The following is a 7981-nucleotide window of genomic DNA, read 5'->3' as shown; positions in this document are numbered from 1 at the left end:
TTGAACCACCAACTTTCTGGTTAACAGTCAAAAGCCTTAGGCACTGTGCAACCAGAGGTCCTTTAACAGACATAAAAAATCACTAGAGGCGCTTGTTAAAAAGAGAGACTCCCAGGTTCCACATCCAGGAATTTTTTTAGTTTATCTGGGGCGGGCACAGGAATGTCCATTTTAAACAGCACTCCTGGGGATTCTGATGCAGTCACAGGGTGGGAGACACTACATCAGATGAACTTGGAAGTTTTTTCCACATGTAAAACTCCCTGATCTATGTGTTGATCACACAAAGTATTCATTTTGGGGTAACAAGCATTTTCTTACATTGCTGTGGGAGTATATATTGATGCAACCTCCACGGTAGGCAATTTGGGAACATTTTTCAAAATTGAAAGTGCACACGGTCTTCACCCAGGAAGTGAAGGAATTTTAGTAACAATAACTGTGCATGCATTAGCTCACACAAGTTTGGTTGTATTTGTGAGTTAAATTCCACATGAAAGAATTTAACTCACAGATACAACCAAACTTGTGTGAGCTAATGCATGCACAGTTATTGTTACTATAATTACAGTTCTGAAACTGGGCTCCAGGATGCGCAGTGAACCCACAGGGGCACTGCAAGATACTTCAATTTTCAAGGAAATCACAATAATATCAACATCTATCAGACACTGAATGAAATACTCGCTTGGGATAGGTCACAGTTTCAGCATTAGATCATCAGGCTTTTTGGTGATTGCTGTGATGAATAACAAATACCCTGGGAAAACCAATGCAGTACAGAAGGGGGTGGCGGTGTTGAATCTGATTCCAAGAATTGAGAAGTTATCTAATGCCTAACAGGTCCACACATCCCATTAGTAAATGACTGTGATATTTAAGAATGACATTAATTTTTTTTTCCAAATGGGTACTAAGTTGATAGAACATAAAATATTTAAGAGGTTTGGACCTAACTACTTAAAAAAAAAAAAAAAAAAACCGTTGTTGGATATTTCTTTTTGCCCAGGGGTACCATAAAAACATTACTGAAACACTAAGGGTGTGAAAAATATGACAGTTTAGGAACCTCTGCACTACGGCATTATCTGCAATAGAAAAAGATGGAAACTCTTTAAATATTTATCAATAGGATTCTGGTTAAATAAATTATGGTATATCCATACAATAGATTATAATGAAACCATGAAGAAGAATGAAGCAGTTTTTCATGTACTACAATGAAATCTGTCCAAGATATAATGTTACTGCCAAAGGGGGGAGGTGTAGAATATTGCATGTAGTATTCAATTATTTATGTTATTGAAAAAAAGGGGAAATATGTATATATATATATATATATATATATATATATGAAAAAACTGGTAACGATGGTTACGTCCTCAATGGGAGATCTGGACAGCTGGGAGTCATGAGAAGAAAAGTTAGATTTCATAGTAGATTATTATTATTTTTTTTTTGTACAATGCATGGGCATTAAAATAAAAAGCCCTCTGCCATCAAATCTATTCTGACTCATAGCAACCCCGTAGTGACCCTATAGGACAGAGAACTTCCCCACAGGGTTTCCAAGGGTATAATCTTTACAGGAACAGATTGCTACATCTTTCTCCCACAGAGCCAGCTAATAGGTTCAAACTACTCACCTTTCAGTTGGCAGCTGAGCTCTTTAACCACTGCTCCACCAAGGCTCCGTGTATTATCAGTTCAAAAATAGAAGTAGGCTAGGTTAAGATAGAAAGGGAAGAGAGGAAAAATTTCAGTGTTCCTTCCGTTCATGAAGAAAGGATTCCAGAAAGAAACAGTATTTCACCTGGAGTTTCTTAGGGAGAACCAAACCAAAAAACAAACCCACTGCCATTGAGTTGATGCTGACTCATAATGACAAGAAAAAATAATTTTAATATAGACACAGGAAAGGTGCCTTTGGAAAAATCATTATTCAGAAAATCTTAAATTAGAAAAGAATATAAGGCATGATTAGGGCAACAAAAAGAAATTAAAAGTATGAAAAATTAGTAAAGTCCAAACAGCAATGACCGACACCGTTGATACCAAGACTATGGGTCATTTTAATTCAGGAGAAGAATATAATGACCTTGCTACTTTGAGATCAAAGAAAATAAGTGTTAACAAAGAGTAGAAGCATCTTTGGAAGACAGGGAGCTTATTTTTTGTTTTTTATACTAAGAAGAACATATGCTTCAAAACAAAGATCCAAAGCAGCCAGCTGTTCAATGGAAAGGAGAAGCCCAAGAGCTTAGAGAGAATCAAAACACAGTAAGAACAGAGGTGAAAAAAAGCTTCAGGGTTGCTGCTTTGGTTCTCTAGTGCTGCTCTAAAGGAAATACCACAAATGGGTGGCTTTGACAAACAGGGATTGATTCTCTTAAAGTTTGTTGTTGTTGTTGTTGTTATGTGCGAGTCGGCCCTGACTCATAGCGACCCCTCCTTGGGTTTCCAAGGCAGTATCACTACGGAAGTAGGATTGCCCAACCTTCCTTCCGAGGAGTGGCTGGTAGGTTTGAACCACCAGCCTTCTGGTTAGCAGTCAAATACCTTAGGCACTATGCTACCAGAGCTCCTCTCTTAAAGTTTAGGAGGTAAAAAGTCTGAGTTCAAAGTGCCAGCTCCAGGGACTGGGTGAAAACCCCTCAACCTTGGGCTTCAGCTCTGCCTCTTGCTCCTGGCCCACTGAAGCTGGAGGCTTCTCTTCACTCAGGCAGCTACTGGCTGCTGAGGCTACAAGCCCAAGGTGGACCAATAAAATGGCACAGTCCCAAGATTCTAAAAAAACACAGTAGGCCACTAGTTCAAGTCCAGAAACAGTCCCAAGATCAGCAGGCAGCACAGAAGGCCACTGAGATGAAGGCTCAGCTACATGCAGGGTCCAAGTATGCCAAAAAGCTGTAGAGACCTTTCTCAAATCTTCTCCTTATACACTAGAAGCAGACCACATACCTAAGGCAGCTACTCAGCTGCTCCAGTAGATTCTACCATGAAGTTGATTACCAATCTCACCACGGGGAATAATTATATCCTGCTGCCCAGCCACTCAAAACCAGGCCCAGCCAAGCTGACACATAACCTTAACTACCACAAGTATGTAAAAAACACATGGCTAACAACCTTATGTGGTAAAAGTATGTCAGGGACCATTCAGTCCTATCTAATACCTTCACCTTTTTACTCTAATGCTATGTATTTAGAAACAAGGACAAACAAGCCTCCCAAATTCTCACACAATTGATTTCTGACCATTCACCTTGTCTCATTCTCTACTTCTTGATACATTTCTAATCTTTCTGGTTTTGACCTTATTATTTCCCCTCAACTGTAGCTTTGTCTCACGTCCCAATGTAATGCTTAGCTTTGAGTGTTTGACCAAGATTTAGACATTCTTCTGTCAGTGACTGTCTTTGGTCATTGAGCCCAGCCCAGGAATGTCACACCTCACTGCATGCTTTTACAGGTGGTGCTGGGGAACTAGACATGCATGGAAAGTCTTGTTTCTGTTTTTGTGTATCCTTCTTTTTCTCTGGTGTATCTTTTAAAGCCAAAGAAGCCCTGGAGGCAAAATGGTTAAGCACTCGGCTGATAAACGTAAGGTTGGCGGTTCGAACCCACCCAAGGGGCTCTGTAGGAGAAAGACCAGATCTGCTTCCATAAAGATTGTTGTTGTTGTTGTTATATGCCGTCGAGTCGGCCCCGACTCATAGCGACCCCTCCTCCTTGGGTTTCCGAGGCAGTATCACTACGGAAGTAGGATTGCCCAACCTTCCTTCCGAGGAGTGGCTGGTGGGTTTGAACCGCCAGCCGTCTGGTTAGCAGGCAAGTGTCTTAGCCACTATGCTACCAGAACAGCATAGAAAACCCTAGACGTGGGGTCACTATGAGTCAAAATCAACTCGACGGCACTCAACAACAACATCCCTCAAGGCTTAGCTTAAATAAGACTCTATTGTTCATTTAGACGCACTAACAACTAGACTGGTAGCATAGTGCCTAAAGCACTTGACTGCTAACTAGAAGGCTGGCGGTTCAAACCCACCAGCCACTCCTCGGAAGAAAGGTGGGGCAATCTACTTCCGTAGTGATACTGCCTCAGAAACCCAAGGAGGGGTCACTATGAGTCGGGTCCGACTCGATGGCACATAACAACAACAACAACTAGACAAGCTTCATAATAGGACACATATTTAAATATAATAAGAAAGAAAACAGTATTAACTGCTTTCAAAATCCCCTAATTCTATGGCAATACACCAAGCAACTTGTTTGGATACACATATTTGTGTGCATGTGCGTTATTTAGTTAATTAATTTTTTACACTTGATTCTTTTCTCCCTCTGTTGTGTGAGAAAGAAACTCTGGTGGTGTAGTGCTTAAGGCACTTGACCGATAACCAGAGGTTGGCAGTTCAAACCAACTGCTCCACGGAAGGAAGATGGGGCAATCTACTTCCATAAAGATTTACCGCCTCGTGTGAGAAGAAACCGTGGGGTTCCGTGACAAAACGTTCTAGAAGCCATAGAAATTGTAGTATTATTTTTCTGGAAAAATTCCCCAAAGAGGGAAAAAGGATTTGTTATTGAAAATAGAGAGTAGGGATATGGAGGCAAAAGAATCAAGTGGTCTCTATTTTCCCTCTAATTGGGATACTGGGATAAAGCATCGATTCTGAGCTATCTTGGAGTTAAGCGATATGGATCGACACTGCAATGTTGTATGAGTGCCGCTCCCATCCTGTTGTTGTTGTTATGTGCCCTCAAGTCGGCTCCGACATATAGCGACCCCTCCTTGGGTTTCTGAGGCAGTATCACTACGGAAGTAGATTGCCCCATCTTCCTTCTGAGGAGGCTCCCATCCTGGGCAAGGGCAATCCCACGCCCCCTACATCCTCACCTCCTATTATCACTGTACAGTAGCATGTGAGCAGTATGGGGAAATTTGACTGACTGGGCTGTTTCGCTCACTATGTAACCTTGGCAAGTCATACAAGCTTTTTTCTACTTAGTGAAACACATACTATCCATTTCTTGAGTCCCAGTCACAATTGATGAAATACTCTTTAGTATTTTTTCCATGAATTATGGGGACATTCTCTGAACAAATGACTTACCTATCTTAATAGCCACACGTCCGTCTCTTGTTGAATCTCTTCTCCCTACCAAAATTTTCTTCTGGTAAAAAGGAGAATTCACCTTCAGTGATAAGTGTGTCAGGAGATGGAGCACATTGTTGAGAGAGCCTGTGACTCACTGCTCTTTTTGAACTGTTGAGAAAACACAAAACATCAAGAAATTATGTCTTTACTTCTCTCTAGGGAAGTCTTTAAAATGAATCTCTTTTCTATTCCTTGGCAGAAGTCAGTACAGAGAGGTTTTTTTGCTGAGGTTTCCAATTAGGTTTAGCAATACTAAATTTGCATTCCTTAGTCTAAATTTACGCTAGGGTTTTAAAATAATCAATTGTAAACTGTTTCTACTTTTGAAAGGACTAAAATAATTATATTCATAAATATTGAGACTCCTCTCCTTCTCACATACATTTCTGACATTTATTCTTCAAGGTTGTTGTTGTTGTTGTTGTTTGCCGTCGAGTCAGCCCTGACTCATAGCGACCCCTCCTTGGGTTTCCGAGGCAGTATCACTACGGAAGTAGGATTGCCCAACCTTCCTTCCGAGGAGCGGCTGGTGGTTTGAACCGCCAGCCTTCTGGTGAGCAGTCAAGTGCCTTAGGCACTATGCTACCAGAGCTCCTTCAAGTAGATTAACAAAACTTCAAGGAGCTAAAAAAAAAAAAACTCACTGCTGTCGAGTCAGATCTGACTCATAGCAACCCCTCCTTGGGTTTCCGAGACAGTATCACTACGGAAGTAGATTGCCCAATCTTCCTTCCGAAGGGTGGCTGGTGGGTTTGAACCACCAGCCTTCTGATTAGCAGTCAAATGCCTTAGGCAACACGCCACCATAACTCCCTTCAAGGAGGTAGAAGACACAAATTCAAACTAGCAGAGAAGTGAAGGCAATATTCATTAGATTACTTCCTTCCCCAGGTAGTGAAGGCACCTTTTTATTCAAATACAAATCACAGAGTTAACTAGAACTATGACATGGTACCTGTAAATTTTAATGAAAATGGAAGTGGGAAATAGCTCAGAAACAACCCTGGATTCAAATATGCTTTTTGTGAAACTTAGTGAAACAAGACTGCGTTCTGGGGTAACGATGCAGGATGAAACCATTCCAAACCTTGGAATGTTAATGAGTTTCTAGTTCTCATGAGGAGTTCACTGTGGAACCTGGGATTCCCAGTTCCAACCATGAGGGACAGTTTGGTTCAAACCAACTTCCCATTGAACACAACTAGAAAAGCTGGGTTAAAATTCTTTTTAAAACCTGTTTAAAGGCAATGGAGGACTACTAAGGTAGTCAGGACACGAGAGGCCAAGATTTTAGGGAGAACAAAAATAAAATTGTGCTAAGTCAGATATTCTGTACTGCCCAGGGACTCTGGTTTATCTATACCAAGTCAACCACTGCTTAAGGACATATGTTGTTGTTGTTAGGTGCCTTCGAGGCAGACCCAACTCATAGCGACCCCTCCTTGGGTTTCCGAGGCAGCATCTCTATGGAAGTAGATTGCCCAATCTTCCCTCCGAGGAGCGGCTAGTGGATTTGAACCGCCAGCTTTCTGGTTAGCAATCAAATGCCTTGGGCACTATACCACCAGAGCTCCTTAAGGATATATGCTTAGGATAGATGCTTAGGCATTAAAACTATTTTAAAATCAAGAAAATTACAAGTATAAAAGCAAGGGGTAATGGGGAGGAGGATAAGGGCTGAAAGGACATATGGGAGATTCTGAATGATAGTTTCTGGTTGTTTACTTGGTTATAAATCATTAATATCTACTTGTTTGTTTTGTACAGAGTCCTTGGGTGGTGGAAATGTTTCATGCACTCTGCTGCTAATAGAAAGGTTGAAGATTCAAGTCTACTCAGAGATGCCTTGGAAGAAAGCCCTAGTTGTCTGCTTCTAAAAAGTCAGCCATTGGGAGCCTTAAGGACAACAGTTCTATTCTGACATGCACAGAGTTGCCACAAGTTGGAATCGAGTGGATGGTAACGTTGTTTTTTAACTGTGGAGAAGCCTACCTCCAGTCATCATCTAAGGACATAAAATAATGTTAAAGAGCAACTGCACATCCATACAACGTAAAATGCTATACAGTACTCAGAGCACCTATTAAGAACTAATTCATTGTTACAGAAGTGAACATAACACCATGATGTAATTTTGACTAATGCACCTATAGGTGATAATGCTCAGAAGGAGCTTGTAGAGTTATGTTCCTGGCAGTGTTCTGTTTTGGGACATGGTTAGGGAAAATTTTGTTGGAACTGTGAGAAGTAGTTCTCATAGGAGCCCTCAGAACACTACAATTCTGATTTTTCTCACCTTTAATGTATCCAAGAAGCTCTGGTAGCACAGTGGGTAAGAACTTGGCTGTTAACCAAAAGGTCAATGGTTTGAACCAACCAGCCACTTAGTGGGAGAAAGATGTGCCAGTCTGCCTCTCCAAAGATTTCCATAAAGTAAACCCTGTAGGGCAATTAGTTCTACCCTGTTCAGTAAGGTTGCTATGAGTCAGCATCAACTTGACAGAAATGGGTTTGGTTTTTGGGTTTTTAATGTATCCTTTTATGTCAAACGAACTACTTTAGACAGGTATCTTCAGAATTGCACTTCTGATCTGCATCACTAACAAGCTAACACAGGGTTAAAAATATTTGAGTAATCTAAAAGAAAGATGAAAAAAGGAAAAATGAAAAATGAACAAATGAGATAAATAGTGTTGTGTGCCGTCGAGTCAGACCCGAATCATAGCAACCCCTCCTTGTGTTGCCAAGGCAGTATCACTACGGAAGTAGATTGCCCAAACTTCATTCCAAGGAATGGCTGGTGGGTTTGAACC

Source organism: Orycteropus afer, unplaced genomic scaffold (genome assembly GCF_000298275.1).
Source record: "Orycteropus afer afer isolate SDZICR_OR568_19922 unplaced genomic scaffold, OryAfe1.0 scaffold00153, whole genome shotgun sequence".
NCBI lineage: Eukaryota > Metazoa > Chordata > Mammalia > Tubulidentata > Orycteropodidae > Orycteropus > Orycteropus afer.
Note: the sequence above shows the minus strand (reverse complement) of the source record.